Consider the following 18426-nt stretch of genomic DNA (forward strand, 5'->3'; position numbering starts at 1 on the left):
TTGGGTGTATTTGCATGATGCCACTCCACTGATTGCCATGTTTCATCACCTGTCACAGTTCTTCCAAGAAATTCATCTCCACCATTCTCATACTGTTCCAAAAGTTCGCTGCATACCGTTTTTCTTGTTTCTTTGTGAGCCACTGTCAACATCCTGGGAACCCAGCTGGCACAAACCTTTTTCAACGCCAACACTTTCAGTTTTCTGCAAGCACTTCCTTCCACTTTCCCAACGTAGCGTGACAATTGGTTCACTGTGATGCATCTGTCAGCAGTCACCAATTCATTAACTCTCTTTATATTGTCTGGAGTGTGTGCAGTACGAGGCCTGCCGCTGCGAGGACAGTCCTCAATATTGCCGTGCCCGCTTTCATCACGGTACCTGCTTGCCCACCCACTAACTGTACTGTGATCAACAGCAGCATCTCCATACACCTTTTTCAACCTCTTGTGGATGTTTCCCACTGTCTCGTTTTCACAGCACAGGAATTCTGCAACAGCACGTTGCTTCTGACGAACGTCAAGTGCAGCAGCCATCTTGAAGCCATGCTGTGACGGCGCCACTCACGGGAACAGGTTGAAATAAGTTTGAAAACAAGCGGGAAGGATGTATCTACACACTGTAAAACTTTCACACATGCAGAATGAAAACTGTATTTTTAGAAAAATAGTGTGCATTTCTTTTGGAGTGACTTTCTTAGTTGGTAATGGCTGATGACATCTTAACTATTGTATGAAATTTGTTTCCTGGTTATCATAGTGTTATATCCCCTAAAGTTACTTCATCACATTCACGATAAGATTATACTGAGGAGACAATATACCGACCTGCATATATATAGATGACGGTAGTATCGCATACACAAGTTATACAAGGGCAGTACATTGGCGAAGCTGTCAGTTGTACTCAGGTGATTAGTGCGAAAACGTTTCCGACGTGATTGTGGTCGCACGGTAGGAAGTAACTGACTTCGAACGCGGAATAGTAGTTGGAGCTTGGCGCATGGGACATTCCATTTCTGATACAGTTAGGGAAATTAATATTTCGTGATACACAGTGTCAAGAGTTTGCCGAGAATGCCAAATATCAGGCAGTACCTCTCGCCATGGACAAGGCAATGGGCGACGGACTTCACTTAACGACAGAACAGTGGCATTTGTGTACAGTTGTCAGTGCTAACAGATACGGAAAACTACGTGGAACAATCGCAGAAATCATTGTGGGACGTACGACGAACGTATTCGTTAGGACAGTGTGGCGAAATTTCGCCTTAATGGCCTACGACTGGAGACAACAGTCGCGAGTGTGTTAACAGCACGACATGGCCTGCAGCGCTCGTGATCATATCAGTTGGGCCTTACACGACTGGAAAACCGTGGCGTAGTCAAATGAGTCCCGGTTTCGATTGGTAAGAGCTCATAGTTCGAGTGTGGCACAAACCCCACGAAGCCATGGACCCAAATTGTCAACAAGGCACTGTGCAAGCGAGTGGTGACTCCAAAATGTTGTGTGCTGTGTTTACATGGAACTTATTGGTTCCTCCGGTCCAACTGCACCAATTATTGACTGGAAAAGGTTATGTTCTGCTACCTTGAGATCACTTACAGCCTTTCATGGACTTCATGTTCCCAACGACGATGGAATTTTATGGATGACAGCGTGCCATGTCACCAGCCCACAGTTTTACGAACATTCTGGGTAATTCGAGCGAATGATTTGGCCACCTATATCGCCCGACATTAATCCCATCGAACATTTACTGGACATAATCGAGAGACCAGTTCGTCCACAAAATCCGGTAGTGGCAACACTTTCGCAGTTACGGACGGCAACAGAGGCACAGCATGGCTCAATACTTCTGGAGGGAACTTCTAATTACTTGTTGAGTAGAATTTGATTTTCACTCTGCAGCGGAGTGTGCACTGATATTAAACTTCCTGGCAGATTAAAACTGTGCCGGACCGAAACTCGAACTCGGGACCTTTGCCTTTCACGGGCAAGTGCTCTGCCAACTGAGCTACCCAAGCACGACTCACGCCTCACAGCTTTACTTCTGTCAGTACTTCGTCTCCTACTTTCTAAACTTTACAGAAGCTCTCCTGCGAACCATGCAGAACTAGCACTCCTGAAAGAAAGGATATTTCGGAGACATGGCTTAGCCACAGCCTCGGGGATGTTTCCAGAATGCGATTTTCACTCTGCATCGGAGTTTTCACAGTAGAGCTTCTGTGAAGTTTGGAATGTAGGAGACAAGGTACTGGCAGAAGTAAAGCTGTGAGGGCGGCACGTGAGTCCTGCTTGGGTAGCTCAGTTGGTAGATCACTTGCCCGTGAAAGGCAAAGGTCCCGAGTTCGAGTCTCACACCGCCACACAGTTTTAATCTTCCAGGAAGTTTCATATCAGCACATTCTCCGCTGCAGAGTGAAAATCTCATTCAAGCTTAAACAAAATTGTGTATATGCAATTGTATTTTGTGTGTATGTATATAGTGTGAGTGTGTTTGCTTTTTTTAAATTTATCCTTTTGTAAAATTTTCAACAAAAAATGTACTAGTAATAAAACTAAATTTGTATAATATAACATGTAAAATCACACAATATACGACTTGTTGCATAATAACAGGCAGCAGGTACTTACTTGAGAAATAAATAAATAAAATTCTGTTACTCGGCACATCAAATGTCAGAGGCGTTTCGTCCATATTCGCTATTTGGCTTAGCTCCACTTGTTGAGTCCATGTTACGTCGAGTTGCTGTAATACGACGGGCAAAAGGAAGTCTTAAAATATTAGGAGGTATCCCATGACTTGTCACCTCAGCGGCCTCGAACGTATTTACAGAGCAATCTTCTGGTCTGCTGGAAGTAATAAGATATTTTTAAATGTTCTGTTTTAAGCGGTGATATTCGCTGCGTCATCGACTATTTCATTGTATTTAATGTTAGCATGGTGCCATGTCGCAAGAGGCATATCAGCAGACCTTGGAACAGCCCGGCGTCCTCCATAGGAGCACAAAATAAAAAGTGCAAAAAAAGCAAATAAAAACAAAAAACTGACCACCAGTATCATGTAGCACCTGATGCTGGCGATGAGACACGTCATCTAAATATAGTGCAAGGAAGACGATATCCGGCACTGCAACCGACAACTCAAGAATGACATTCACTATGTTGTGATGCACTTCATGTGCCACGTAGAACATTTTTGTCAGAAACTATTGTCTTTGTAAGTACAAAGTATACTGTGTTTAGACAACTACAATCTATAGGCTTCGTATGTTGGTACTGGTCCGGCAATGGTTGGGATGAAACTTGCAGCGCGGCATAGAGTCGCCGAGCCATGTGCAGCGCGGCCATGTGCAACATGGTTTTCGTACAATTCTGGGTAGACCGAGCAGCAAGAGGGTTAGTGATTCACCTTCATGACAACAGATGAATATGGAGTATGTATTCAAGAGAACAACTTTTCCATTTCAACTTTCCGTTCATTCAGGAACGTCCAAAAAATGCCGAGCTCCGTCAGTGTTTAGTAGAAAAGATAAAATTTCGCTAATGTCAGATACCGAAAAGAAACCTTTCACCAAAAATGCATACTTCCCAGCGTCAGAGTGTGAGTACAGATAATCTAGTGAAATCTGGAAATTCAACCAAAAACAGATGACAAAGTACACATCGAATATGAATTAGTGGCAAACTGTGAAACTAGCATCCAATGAAGCATGTACAAAAATGTTAGCCGAATTAGTGAATCAGCTGAATTTAAAACCACCTCAGGTGAAAGCAACGAGATCACCCATTCGCGATTTGAATTTATCAGGATTAGAGTTCTCAACTAGCTGGCTGCTGTGGCGGAGTGGTTCTAGGCGCTTCAGTCCTTAACCGCGCTGCTGCTACGGTCGCTGGTTCGAATCCTGTCTCGGGTCTGGATGTGTGTGATGTCTTTAGTTACGATTAAATAGTTCTAAGTCTAGGGGACTGATGGCCTCAGATGTTAAGTCCCATAGTGCTTAGAGCCAGTTGAACCAGTTCACAACTTACCATTTGAACCTCCCAACGAAGGAATTTAAGAAGTCTATGTACGATGAGATCTTGGAAGTGCAGCATCAAATGTAAATAACGCGCGCTTTCATGCATTAAACATGTTCCGGGTTGTACGAGTAATGCTTCCAAAGTATATTCCCTCTCACAAAGGGGACTCTCCATACATCGCTCTCTGACACTCACGAAACTTCGCACGGTAAAAGTAGTCTGAAAATAAAGGGACACCTATTTCTGCTTAGGTGCCAAAACTCAATTGTTTGCGAGAAAATGAGGGTTTAAGTCTACACCATTCCATTAGACTGCTCGCGCAACGTGAAACAGAGTTGGTAGCGTAGTGGAAAAGAGCATGATTTGGAATTTTTTCGACTCATTTTCAGATTCAATCTTCTGTTTATTTTTTCTCGTTGCGAAAGTATGTGTCGTCAGTAATTATTCAGAGATCGTAAAATACTATGGAATTACTTACACAAGCATTTCAAAACTTATCAAAAACTGTTTTTATGATCAGAAATCTGACATCTTATATCATTAACAGTAACTGAAAATTCAAAACATAACATCTAGAATTAAAATTTTTGCTTTCATTTTTAGTTTCATGCTTCAAGAGAACCAGTGAGTTCATGTCGATATCGCAAAAACATTCAAAGCATAAAAGACTCCGATGAAAGTGCCGGACGAAATGAACATCTCGACATTCTAAATTGGCGAGCAGTTCGTCATCAGACTGAAAAAGAAGGTCCCTACGGAAAATAATACTCTGGACCATATTTAAACTCTTATGAGATGTGATGGTAACCGACATCTCCCGACTCGTCACAAGCAAGTAACCTTCGTGACTGGGGAGAGGATGCCGTTTTTATCAATACTGACCCAGAGCACATTTTGGACAAGCCCTCCACCTCCCCAAACTTGTCCTCTAAATGCTCTACAAAGAATTTGGGCTTCTTTGACATGAAAGACTCCCCATCAGCTCTCATACACACTAGGAACCAGGGCAAATAAGGGTCACTGCCAACTTGAGCCTCACGCTCCTCCTACAGAGTGGCCAGGGAGGGGAACGATTTGGGATCGTATTTCTGAGCGTTGAATTCAGCCCGAGAACGCTCAGAGACTGCTGACAGCTGGCCACGAGCAGGAGATGATGTACCACGCTTCATTGCGAGTCATCCGCCCTGATGCCACCCACTCCGACCAAGGGCCTTCCCCACAGGCGCCACCCAGCCTGAGCAAGGGCCACCTGGCAGGATGGCCATTGCCAGGAGTCCCGATGGCCCACGGAGACAGGCATCTACTCCTTGGCATACATGGGAAGTTAATGATGCAGGCATCAGCAGACCGATCCCTATGTTGTCAGAAGACTACATCCAACAGGGTACATGGCGGTCACACCACAACGTACTGGCTACCATGCAGGATATTAAGTGCAAGGAAGTCCATAGTCGACGTCTCCGAAAAAAGCAACACTGCACAGTGCACGGTGGAAATCGCACCCAGGAATGTATCTTTGCCCAAGAGATGGAGAACAAGTGGGACAACAATGCGACGACGAGAAAGCTGGTTAAAGGTCTCAATGTACAATGGACACAATGCACCGTGTAAAGCGCCCTTCCCAAATTGCCTCGCTCTTCGGAAGAATTTGGGAATATGGAGGTCAAACCCGAGAGGGGACCATCACATATAGGCCAAAACGATTTATACTCTTTTTAGTCGCCTCTTACAACAGGCAGGAATACTGCGGGCCTATTCTAACCCCCAAACTCGCAGGGTGGGGGGAGGGGAGGTCGGGAAGGCATGAAGTGCTCAAGGAAGCAAATTATGCCTCAGGGTCACCTGCTGCCTCTGAGTATTTGTAGCCATTTCTTTGGTGGACGAGGAATCAGTGAGATCCAGATCTGCAGGGGATGCTAAGATCTCCACTGCATCCTCAAATGCAGAAATGATAGGGAGTGGTGGTGTTGGGGCCACCTGACAGTCCTCTTTCTTAGCAGACTACTACTTACTTTGCTTGCTCTCTAGCTTCTCTTTAGGCACTTGATGGGAAGATTTCTCCGAAGCAGCTTCAGGCACAGAGGAAGACCGAGAAGCCCTTCATCCAGGAGCTTTTGGCTCCTAGAGTCACTGGCGAGTGTCCGCCATGGCATTAGTGGAGACCTTGCAAGAGAGGGCACCAAATGACCCCTTCCACATGAGAGGAGCCAGAGGCTGTTTCTTCTCTGGCAGGTCGAGGGGAGCGATGTCCCCTGCTTTTGAGAGGCCTTGCTCCCGAAGTAGATGCTTTGGGAGCAACAGAGGAAAATTTGCACCCTAACACCAAGGGGGCACATGTATCCTGGTGGCCTGGGGGGCCCAATGCTAGTGGCACAGAGTGAGGGACTACTGGCACTTGGGACAACGATGGTGATGTAGCTGCGGCGTATGTCGATGTCAACAGAAGAGGGTGTAATCTTTCGAATTTACGTTCAGCCTCTATGCAAGTCAACTGGTCTAGGGTCTTGTACTCCATAATTTTCCGCTCCTTTTGGAGTAGTGGGCAGTCTGGTGAGCAGGGGGAGTGGTGCTCTCCACAATTGAAGCAAGTGGAAGGTGGCGTACATGGAGTATCTGCGTGCAGTGGACGCCCGCAGTCTCGACATGTTGCACTGGAAATACAGCAGGGAGACATGTTCCCGACCTTCCAGCACTTAAAGCACTGCATAGGGGGAAGGACGTATGGTTTAACGTCACAGCGGTAAACCATCACCTTGACCTTTTCAGGCAGTGGATCAACCCAAAGGCCAAGATGAAGGCACCAGCAGCAACTCTGTTGTCTTTGGGTCCCCATTAAAGGCACCGGATGAAATGAACACCCCGCCATTCTAAATTGGTGCGGAGCTCGTCGTCAGAATGCAAGAGGAGGTCACGATGGAAAATATTCCCCTGGGCTGTGTTGAGGCTTTTATGGGGAGTAACGGAAACCAGAATATCACCTAGCTTGTCACAGGCGAGTAACGATCGGGATTGGGTTGGGGATGCTGTTTGAATTAAGAGTGCGCCGTTTCTCATCTTTGACAGCCCCGTCACTTCTCCGAACTTATCTTCAATGTGTTCAACGAAAAACTGAGGCTTCATCGGTAGGAAAGAAACCCCATCCGTTCTGCTACAGACCAAAAACCTATGCAAATCTGGCTCTCTCCGTTCCATAGCGCTACGTTCCTCCTATGGCGTAGCGAGGGAGGGAAACGATTCAGAGTTATACCTGTCTTGCCCTCCTTAGAGACTACTGGTGCCGTACAGTCACCAGCAAGGGATGACTTAGTGCGCTTCATTGTGGGTCATCCACCCTGATGCCACCCACTCCGATCAGAGGCTCTTCCCATGGGCGCCACCCAACCACAGCAAAGACCAACTGGCATGATGGCTGTTGCCAGGAGTCCTGATGGCCCAGGAAGAGAGGCGTCTACTCCTTGGCATACGTGGGGAGTTTACAGCTCAGGCATCAGCAGTGTGATCCCTGTGTTGTCAGGGGGCTACCACCAAATGGGTACATGACGGCCCCACCACAACGGACTGGCTGTTGTGCTGGATATTGGGTGCAGTGAATCCAAAATTTTCATGGGGACGAAAGACGTCAGGAGACAAAGGAAGAAGATGACATATCCTGGAAAGTGTCATCGCCCAAATAGTTGAATCCTAGGTGGACATGGAAAGCCATGACAAGAGATTCAGGAGATCGAGTCTAAGGGAACTATGGATAACTTTTACACCTCGTAAAGCGTCCTTCCCCATACGACCCGCACTTCTGTAGAATTTGGGAAGTGGCAGGTCAAACCATAGAATCGGACCTGAACCCATAGGGCCTCTTACGACACGCACGAATACCTCGGAATTATTCTATGCCCCGGAACCTTAGGGGGGGGGGGTCTATCTACACCCGGAATCATCGGAGGAATAGGAAATTTTAAATAAAAATGTATGAACATCCCCAAAAGCACTTCTCAAGCAGTGTAGGCGGAATATGAAGGCACCAGATGGTATCATGCGCCTTCTGTAGCTCGAAGAATACAGTGATCAGATGTGGACGACGCATGAAAGTATTGCGCATTGTAGACTCCAGACTGATTAGTTCGCGTCTATGTTGTCCCTGAAAGCTCAAATGCAAATTTGAGATGAAGCAGCAGAATTCGGTTTAACTTCCTATTTATTCTTCTTGTCCCTGTGGCCAGCCGGTGTGGACGAGCGATTCTAGGCACTACAGTCTGGAACCGCGTGACCGCTGCGGTCGCAGGTTCGAATCCTGCCTCGGGCATGGATGTGTGCGATGTCCTTAGGTTAGTTAGGTTTAAGTAGTTCTAAGTTCTAGGGGACTGATGACCTCAAAAGTCAAGTCTCATAGTGCTCAGCCATTTTTGTCCCTGTGACACTCCAGTTTCTATGAGGCTTTTCCAGTTTGACTTCTGGGACAGAACAAAGCCGCTCTCTTTTACGACCCACAGCCTGTAACTGTTGGTCACTGGGTGGTGGTAGGTTACTGGTCTGTTTCGTCCTGGGTGGGGGTGGCCAAGCTCAAGATGTGCAACATCGAGCAAATTTGAATACTCACGGCGTCGTGGTTGTATGGTCACGGTGTTGGACTGTGAAGGGGGAGATTAGTGTTCAGATCTCCCTCGTGCCTTATTTGTTTGTTTGTTTGTTTTCTCACAAAATTATGAACTGTCCGTCCGTTCATTGACGCGTCTGCTCGCTGTATTCAAATTTGTGTCTGTGTCGCGGTCGAACGTCTGTTTGCAAAAGCAAGGTGTAACGAAGGGACACCCAGACGTAAGTACCTCCTGTTTATTCTACACAAGTACCACATACTGCGTCACGTTTTGGAAGTTCCGTCTCTAATTCCTTTGTTGAAACATTTTTTTCATTTTTGTGAGATGATGATGAGTTGGGTTGAAGGGCGCTCGACATCACGGTCATCAGCATCCTGACGAAAAATCAACAGCAAATCTCATGGGTGTGGGCCAAGGCTGTCACCACATGCAGAGCAGTTTATAACGCACTAAAGTCTGCCGACCTTACCGACCAGTTTAGGGATGAGGCCTGATAGTTCACAAAATTTCACTACTCTGCTAACACTGGTATCGGTATCTGCGAGGACGGTGGGCAGATCTCCAGCGTAGGTCCTGTGCAAGTGACGAACATAATGGACTCGACACCCTAGTAAGTTAGCATGCAGTTGCCCGTCTGTTGGCACCGTTAGGTTCCAATGGAAGTTGACACCTTGAATCTCGTGGAGTTTGTTACGAGGAGAGATGGTAAGTAATATATCCCCAAGCTTGGCACCTCGTACCACAACTAGCACCTTCTCTCCCTGTTCCACTCCCAAACATAACGAGGGAAAAATGACTGCCTATATGCCTCTGTACGAGCCCTAATCTCTCTTATCTTTGTGGTCTTTCCGCGAAATGTATGTCGGCGGCAGTAAAATTGTACTGCAGTGAGCCTCAAATGCTGGTTCTCTAAATTTACTCAATAGCTATTCACGAAAAGAACGCCTCCTTTCCTCCAGAGACTCCCACCCGAGTTCCTGAAGCATTTCCGTAACACTCGCATGATGATCAAACCTACCGGTAACAAATCTAGCAGCCCGCCTCTGAATTGCTTCCAGTACTCAATAATAGGTCGTATTGGTGTTTTATAAGCGGCATCCTTTACGGATGAACCACATCTTCCCAAAATTTTACCAATGAACCGAAGACGACTATCCGCCTTCCCCACAACTACCATTACTTGCTTGTCCCACTTCATTTCGCTCTGCATTGTTACGCCCAAATATTTAATCGACGTGACTGTGTCAAGTGCTACACTACTAAAGGAGTATTCAAACATTACGGGGTTCTTTTTCCTATTCATCTGCATTAATTTACATTTATCTATATTTAGAGTTAGCTGCCATTCTTTACACCAATCACAAATCCTGTCCAAGTCATCTTTTATCCTCCTACAGTCACTCAACGACGACACCTTCCCGTACACCACAGCATCAGCAGCAAACAGCCGCACATTGCTATTCACCCTATTCAAAAGATCATTTATGTAGATAGAAAACAACAGCGGACTTACTACACTTCCCTGGGGCAGTCCAGATTATACCCTCACCTCCGATGAACACTCACCATCGAGGACAACGTACTGGGTTCTATCACTTAAGAAGTCTTCGAGCCACTCACATACTTGGGAACCATTTTTCCTTTTCTGTTGCAGCAACGTTTCCAAAATAATCATCTATACCGTCAATTAAAAACCATGTCTTTGTTGTTGCAAAAGACTCTCCGTCAGTTTTGGGGCATACCAACAACTGGTCGATATGTCCACCTCCCTTTCTCCTCGCCTGGCTCTCATCCCATGGCGTGGCCAAGGATGTTAACGCTATGGGGATTGTAAGCCTCTGCAATAAAATTTTGCTTTCTGTCCGCTGAGGCTACTGTGGTAGGGCTGCCAGTGGAACGGATGAGTCCGACCCGGTGCCACAACGCCAAAGCAAAGGCTACGTGGCATAGTAGCATTTCCCGGTGTCCCAAATTGAGCAGGCACCTGCTCAGCGGCCTATATGAGGTTACAACTCAGGCATCAGTAGTACTATTCCTTTGCGATCATGAATCCACTCTAATAGATGCAGATACATCTCAACATTACGAACCATGTAAGGTGACCTTCCCGAAACGGTCCGAACCTCTGCGACATTAGAAAAGCAGAGGTCAAACCCTAAAACGGAACCGTAAGTATTTAAACCAAAAACGTAAGGTGAACATTGTAGAAAGAGCTAAAACTGACGTGTGTCCTAATGACAACCGAATCGTCAACGTAATAGCTATCAGAGACATGGAGCCTGCATCGGCCATATAGTCTTCGGGCGTCGACAGTAGTGCCAAGGCTACGCCCACCTATGCCGCTGGATAAACGTCCTCATCCGGTGATTCGCAAGGCGAATGTTTAGAGCCTACCAGTTACAAAACCACTGAAAGACTCCTAGCATTACCAAAGTTATGTATCTCTCATGTTCCAACTTCCACATATTGTAAATATGTAAAAATTCATATCTTATTCATGTCGTAGATGTCGTGCTGAGCTACATGGTAAACTAGGGATAACATATCCTACCTATGGAGTGAGGTACAGTTATGAAATTTGAAAATGTTCAGTTCATTATTCAAGCACCTTCGAAACACTACACCAAAATCTCGAATTGCAAATTTTACTCTAGAGCAATATCTGAACTGGTTACATGCCTATTACATTGGTTGGTAAGTTCAATTACGTCCTGTCTAAAGAAGCCCAGGTCTTGAAACTTAACGTTAGTAAGGAAATTCAACTTTTGACTGCCGAATTGCAGTTGGATACCTCTACACTACGACTTAAGTGACAGCTTCTTCAGCAGGAAAAGAAATAGAATTTACGCTCAACATGTACGCCTTGACAACGTGCAAACATGTGAGATGTAACCTATGTACTTCCGAATCATTCAGCCTACCTTTACACATATAGGTTTACACCGGAAAGCAAATACAGAGAACGTGGTCGCTGAATTTCACCTTGATCTGTGACACTACTACGGAGAGAGATCAGAAGCGGCACGGACGGTGGATATTATTCGAAGCAAGGTGTCTGACGACAGACTAAACACTCCAAACCTAAATGAATTCATGTCTCTAAGTACAAAGAAAAGGCTGTTTGGCAGACACGCAGTAAATAAATTTATTTCATAATTGTAAGGCTACTATACAGCGACCCTAGTCATTTAACAGAATTTGTCAAAACGAGTCATGTCTAAAGCCATTAACCTAACTACAAATATCTCTAGCACGACACAGAATTCGAGCGCATGAATTTACGGACGAAAGCACATCAGATGCTAATGAAACCGGTCCCATTATACGAAGACACACTGAATCAGGTGTTCAAATGTGTGTGAATTCATAAGGGATCAAACTGCTGAGGTCATCGGTCTCTAGACTTACACACTACTTTAACTAACTTATGCTAAGAACAACACACACGCCCATGCCGGAGGGAGGAGTCTTAACATCCGGCTGGAGGGACCTACACTGAATCAATAGGACTACTCCGATACCATTTCTGACACCTTCACAAATTTTGGAAGAACAGAATCAGTATTTACCAACCCGAACCAACATGAGTTTGAAACCATATAAAAATCTGTCGTGAAGCAAATTAACTGAAGTAGGTGGCCTGCTGGCAGAACTGTACGTGAAACACCGGGCAGTATTAGAACAGTTGACCCATATCCATAACGCATTCCCAGAAGGCGTCCGCCAGCCCCCGAATTTACGGACAATGACAGCACTAATAAACAGCACAATGTCAGCAAACAACCTAAGGTGAAAATTCTTACTTAACCAAAGAACACCAAAGTGGGGGAAAATTTTAGTTGTTACTAAACCATCGTACACTTTACTACTCCATATTTTATTCAAAGGAAGTTATAATTTATGCGCTAGTTAATTACAATTAAAGGTCTCAAATAGGATGCTTATAGGAAATATGTGCAAACTGTCCTTTTTTACACCATGTACTGCCAACATCAAGTTGGCGGGAACCGAGAATTAATACCAACTAAATTCGTAAATTTTGCGACGGCTTAGTAATTCAGGGCTAGTGCAGATTTCCAACTTCTGACACTGCACACGAAGAACGCACAAATTATATCTTATTATAGGTCCTTATCAAGCGAGTGCGGTTCTCAGTTTTGGCCGGTGAAGTGGCTCTTGCGATAACCTTTTAAACTTTGAAAAGGCTTATGATAAAAGTGACTACGTATGTCTTTACGGCAGTGACGAACGTTGGTTAGACAATTTGCAAATGTCTGAAAAAAAAAATTGCAGTCAGTGCTCTCTAGCCAGGATAAAAAAAATGCGTTAACGGAATACATCCCTATTCAATAGGCACGTAAGCGGGGTTGTTCTTGTGTTCCACTTTATACGAGATTGCATATGTGATTACACTCCAGTCTACAAGGAATCAATTATGAGGCAGCAGAACCGATACACGCTTATGCGGACGATTTCAGCGACACAGTAGCCAATCGAGAATAAGAGACACTAGCGCAGATTTTAGACCAGTAATATAAAGTGACAGGGGAGCGATGTAAATTAAAATAAATCTATTGTAGTAACATTGCAAAAGGAGGGAACTACGTCAAACCGGTCTACCGAACGTTGCCTCTAGAGCAGACATCATATCCTCAGGAAATCTTCTCTCACAACTGGATTCTCGAGGTACATATAATAAAGGTACTCATATGAGAACACATGAAAACCACATCGCCTCCAAAAGGCTTACTACGCTAGCACATACAGCCCATCCAAAGTACACCTCTTCGGTAACTATTTTTTTCCACTGACAGTCAACGATTGCGAGAGCGAGGCGGTTTCCTCTACGGAGCAGTCCTGCACTGGCTGTGTTGAATATGGCTTAATATAGCAATGGTCCGTGACCTACTCCACTAATAGCACCGTATTTGCATTATTGTCTGGGAAAATGTGGAAAACTAACTCGTTATGTATGTACAGAGAAACCAGCTCCGTAAAGCAACAAATCCAATATTTTGGCCAACTCTCAATGTTACTCACATACTGCCAATTATGCAAAGACCTTTCTTGAGAGAATTAATAATCAATTTTAGAATGAGATCACAAACTACATAGGCACTCCTGGAAAATGGATTACCTGAAATGTTCCTGCTCAACCTTCGTGATACCCCTAACACGCTTTTTCTATAACTCCGTCTATATTATACGTATTATTGCAGGGAGAAAGTTAATTATTCTGTCAGCTATCTAGTGAAGGTTTTTATACTGTCAATTAGTTTTTTTTATGGAAACTAATTCCATATGGTTTCTGGCCAACAGAAATACACTCTCAAAATTTGTGAGGAAATCCAAAGGGTTCTTCAGAAAATACACATAACGGACTTTCTGAAACTGCAAGCACAAAAGGTAACATGGCGGAAACTTATGTTGATAGTCGGCAATTAACACAGTATGAAACAGCTGACACCATGGCGTGTGAAAAAAGAACGGAACATTTTACATGAATTAACGGAACTTACCACAATTGCATTTGCGTAGTTCTTAACATAATATGCGAAACAGATATTCTGAACAATGGACAGTTAAAAAATCTAATGTGATCTGATTACTGTAGGTGCCAGATGCCCCGCCAGTAACGAAACAGCGAAGCTAAGGGTGGAAGCCAGTGCCACTGCTAGGGGAAAAAAGTGTGCTATCTCTCCTTTAGTTTGTAATGCGGTTAGCTCATGCCCAGAGTTTTCCAAAATGAAAAAGTGTAGTTGGTTACCGTGCAAGGGGTATAACAAATGACCAATAACACCAACAACAGGCAGCCTTTGGTAACAAAGTGGATGAAAGTTTAAGGAAGGTCACCTTCCCCGAAAAAAAAAGGCATCTCCCGAAATATTTTCTGCAGCAAAGATGGAACTGCAGTGCGTCAAACACTAATTCTTACAACTAACTACAGCTGACTAGTAATTATCAGATCTGGTAAACTGACTTTCACGTATTCGCAAATCTCAACTTGAGATCTGAGAAGCAGTTCATTGATGCTATGGCAGCTGTATTGCTGTACTTTGCAAATCTCCCAGAGTCTGCAGGTGAAGAATGGACTTTATTGAATGGAAACGTGTGAAAAGACGACGACCTGAAATCGTAGTATGATAAATGTTCCCATCTCTACACCAACGAGGAGACTAAAATGTAGAAAAATGGTGTATATCTGAAATATGGATGTCTTCCGTTAAAAGCCATTATTTCACCAAGATATGCCATATACAAGAAAGCAGTAGGCAACACGTATAGCTGAACACGAAAATATGTGTAACTAATTACACAAGTGCACTGGTAAGTAATACTACAGGAGTGTACTAAGGAATATTCGTGGCCGCCCGGTTAGCTGAGCAGTCTAAGGCACGGCTTTCCGGATTGGGAAGGAGCTCCTGGTCCCCTGCACGAATCCGACAGGCGGACTTGTGTCGAGGTCTGGTGAGCCGGCCAGTCCGTGGATGGTTTTTAGGAGGTTTCCCATCTGCCTCAGAGAATGCAGGCTGGTTCCCCTTATTCTGCCTCAACTACACTATGTCGGCGATTGCTGCGCAAACAAGTTCTCCAGGTACGCGTACACCACCATTACTCTACCACGTAAACATAGACGTTACACTCGTCTGGTGTGAGACGTTCCACCGTGGGCTGAACCGCACAATAACCCTAGATTCGGTGTGGGGCGGCGGTGGGGTGAAGTGGACTGCGCTAGTCGTTGTGGGGTTGTGGACCACTGCGGCTACAGCGGGGATGGGGCCTCTCCGTCGTTTCTAGGTCCCCGGTTAACATACAATACAAGCAAAATTCGTAGATGCGAAATGTAAGCTGCGATAAGATTCAATGGTCGTGTAGAGCAGAATATACAATAGTTATGTGAAACGTGCGCAACCTCGTACCACTTTTCAGAATAGTTTAAGATTCGAGCTGCTTGGTGAGATTTATTGGCTTTACCAACTCTCAACCAAACTGTCAGCTTCATACCTATGCTAGACCTCGGGCTACGCTACAGATTTATCACAACCTACACTCGAAAAAATATATTAAAAACAAACGCTGACCATTTTGAATCAGATTTCGAAAAGTAATGAAGTTTACGGTTTAACGTCCCATCGACAAAGTCATTAGAGACTGAGCACAAGCACGGATTGTGTCTAAGGATAGGATAGGAAATTACCCTGCCTTCTGAAGAACCATCCCAGCATTTGTCTGGATCGATTTAGGGAAATCACGGAATACTTAAATCTGGATGGCCAAGCGCGGATTTGAACCACCACCGCCGGCCTGTGTGGCCAAGTGGTTCTAGGCGCTACAGTTTGGAATCGCACGACCGCTACGGTCGCAGGTTCGAATCCTGCCTCGGGCATGGATGTGTGTGATGTCCTCAGGTTAGTTAGGTTTAAGTAGTTCTAAGTTCTAGGGGACTGATGACCTCAGATGTTGAGTCCCATAGAACTCAGAGCCATTTGAACCACCACCCTCCCGAAAGAGAGTCGAGAGTACTGACCGCCGCGCCACCTCACTCGGTATCCTGTTTCGAATGCCCTCTCACACAACAGCCGTATCGTAAGGACACAGTGCTAGTATGTATATTTTCAGGAAAAGGTGCTGCCACTGTTTCTACAGTCGCCAAATTTTCTTCCATCTGTATTTATGTTTAGGCTGACCCAACAAGGAAAGAATTTCATGTGATCTTTGCGCAACAACTTGCAATTTCGGGTATGCTTGGGCATTTATATATCTTATGTAACACTGCAAGTGGAGAAGAAATTTTTTTGGCAGTGTGAGCCCTATCAACGGTAGTCTGCCTAAGTTCCACCGAAGATTGCTGTTCGGAAAAGTTAGTTGCATGTTACTTCGTCGAACTAAGGGAACATAATGTTGGTTCCTGCTCAGTTGGGTTGTCCGGCCGAATTAAGCTGATAACGGCTTGAAGTTAAAGTCAGTTTTTCGAGGATTACAAGTCCGCTGTTATATAGGGTGCAACAACAATCTGCGGCACAAACTACAGGAGACATTCATCACATATGTTGTTGTTGTTGTGGTGGTCTTCAGTTCTGAGACTGGTTTGATGCAGCTCTCCATGCTACCCCATCCTGTGCAAGCTTCTTCATCTCCTACTACCCATTGCAACCTACATCCTTCTGAATCTGCTTAGTGTATTCATCTCTGTCTCCCTCTACGATTTTTATCCTCCACGCTGCCCTCCAATACTAAATTGGCGATCCCTTGATGCCTCAGAACATGTCCTACAAACCGATCCCTTCTTATAGTCAAGTTGTGCCACAAACTTCTCTTTTCCCCTATCCTATTCAATACCTCCTCATTAGTTATACGATCTACCCATCTAATCTTCAGCATTCTTCTGTAGCACCACATTTCGAAAGCTATTTTCTTCTTGTCCAAACTATATATCGTCCATGTTTCACTTCCATACATGGCTACACTCCACAAAAATACTTCCAGAAACGACTTCCTGACAAATCTATACTCGATGTTAACAAATTTCTCTTCTTCAGAAACGCTTTCCTTGCCGTTGACAGTCTATACTTTATATCCCCTCTACTTCGACCATCATCTGTTATTTTGCTCCCCAAATAGCAAAACTCATTTTCTACTTTAAGCGTCTAATTTCCTAATCAAATTCCCTCAACATCACCAGACTTAATTCGACTACATTCCATTATCCTCGTTTTGCTTTTGTTGGTGTTCATCTTATATCCTCCTTTCAAGACAGTATCCATTCCGTTCAGCTGCTCTTCTAAGTCCTTTGCTGTCTGACAGAATTACAATGTCATCCGCGAACCACAAGGTTTTTATTTCTTCTCCATGGATTTTGATACGTACTCCGTATTTTTCTTTTGTTTCCTTTACTGCTTGCTCAATATACAGATAGAATAACACCGGGGAGAGGCTACAACCCTGTCTCACTCCCTTCCCAACCACTGCTTCCCTTTCATTTCCCTCGACTCAACTGCCATCTGGTTTCTGTACAAATTGTAAATAGCCTTTCACTCCCTGTATTTTACCCCTGCCACCTTCAGAATTTGAGAGAGTATTCCAGTCAAAATTGTCAAAAGCTTTCTCTACGTCTACAAATGCTAGAAACGTAGGTTTGCCTTTCCTTAATCCAGCTTCTAAGGTAAGCCGTAGTGTCAGTATTACCTCACGTGTTTATTACACATATACGAGGAAATTGTGTTATAGGAACATAGGTCTGGAAAAGCTTTGTTGTCGTGTTACAATTCTTTTCTCCATCTCATTAATTATGGGAAACACACAAGAACAGAACGCACCAGCATATTACATGTGACCCTTCTCACAGGAGATGTTGAATACGACCCTCGTGGGCACTGGTACATGCATCAACCCGTCTTCGTAGTGAAACTGATGCGCTGATATATCCTTGGAGTACTGTGTGTGGATTCGCAGCTTTCTGTAACACGAGCACGGAGACTGAAATCTTATACTGGGGTTCCATACACAACAGCTTTCAAATACTCCCCAAATAAAAGCCCGGTCGGTTTAGGTCCTGAAAGCGCGGAGGCGAGGCAATTGGTCCATTTACACATACCCATCCGTCACCAAATCTTATTTGGAAGCCAATGGACATTAATACTAAAATGGGGAGGTGCTCCATCGTGAGGGAAGTGCGTGTTTTGTCGCACTGCTAAAGACATCTGTTCACAGATCAGATAGAACATTCTATACGAAATTATAACTTTGGTGGAAGAAAGTGATGCCCTGCCAGTCACTAACAATACCGGCCCAAACACTGATAGAAAATCTT

The sequence above is a fragment of the Schistocerca gregaria genome, chromosome X (genome assembly GCF_023897955.1).
Source record: "Schistocerca gregaria isolate iqSchGreg1 chromosome X, iqSchGreg1.2, whole genome shotgun sequence".
NCBI lineage: Eukaryota > Metazoa > Arthropoda > Insecta > Orthoptera > Acrididae > Schistocerca > Schistocerca gregaria.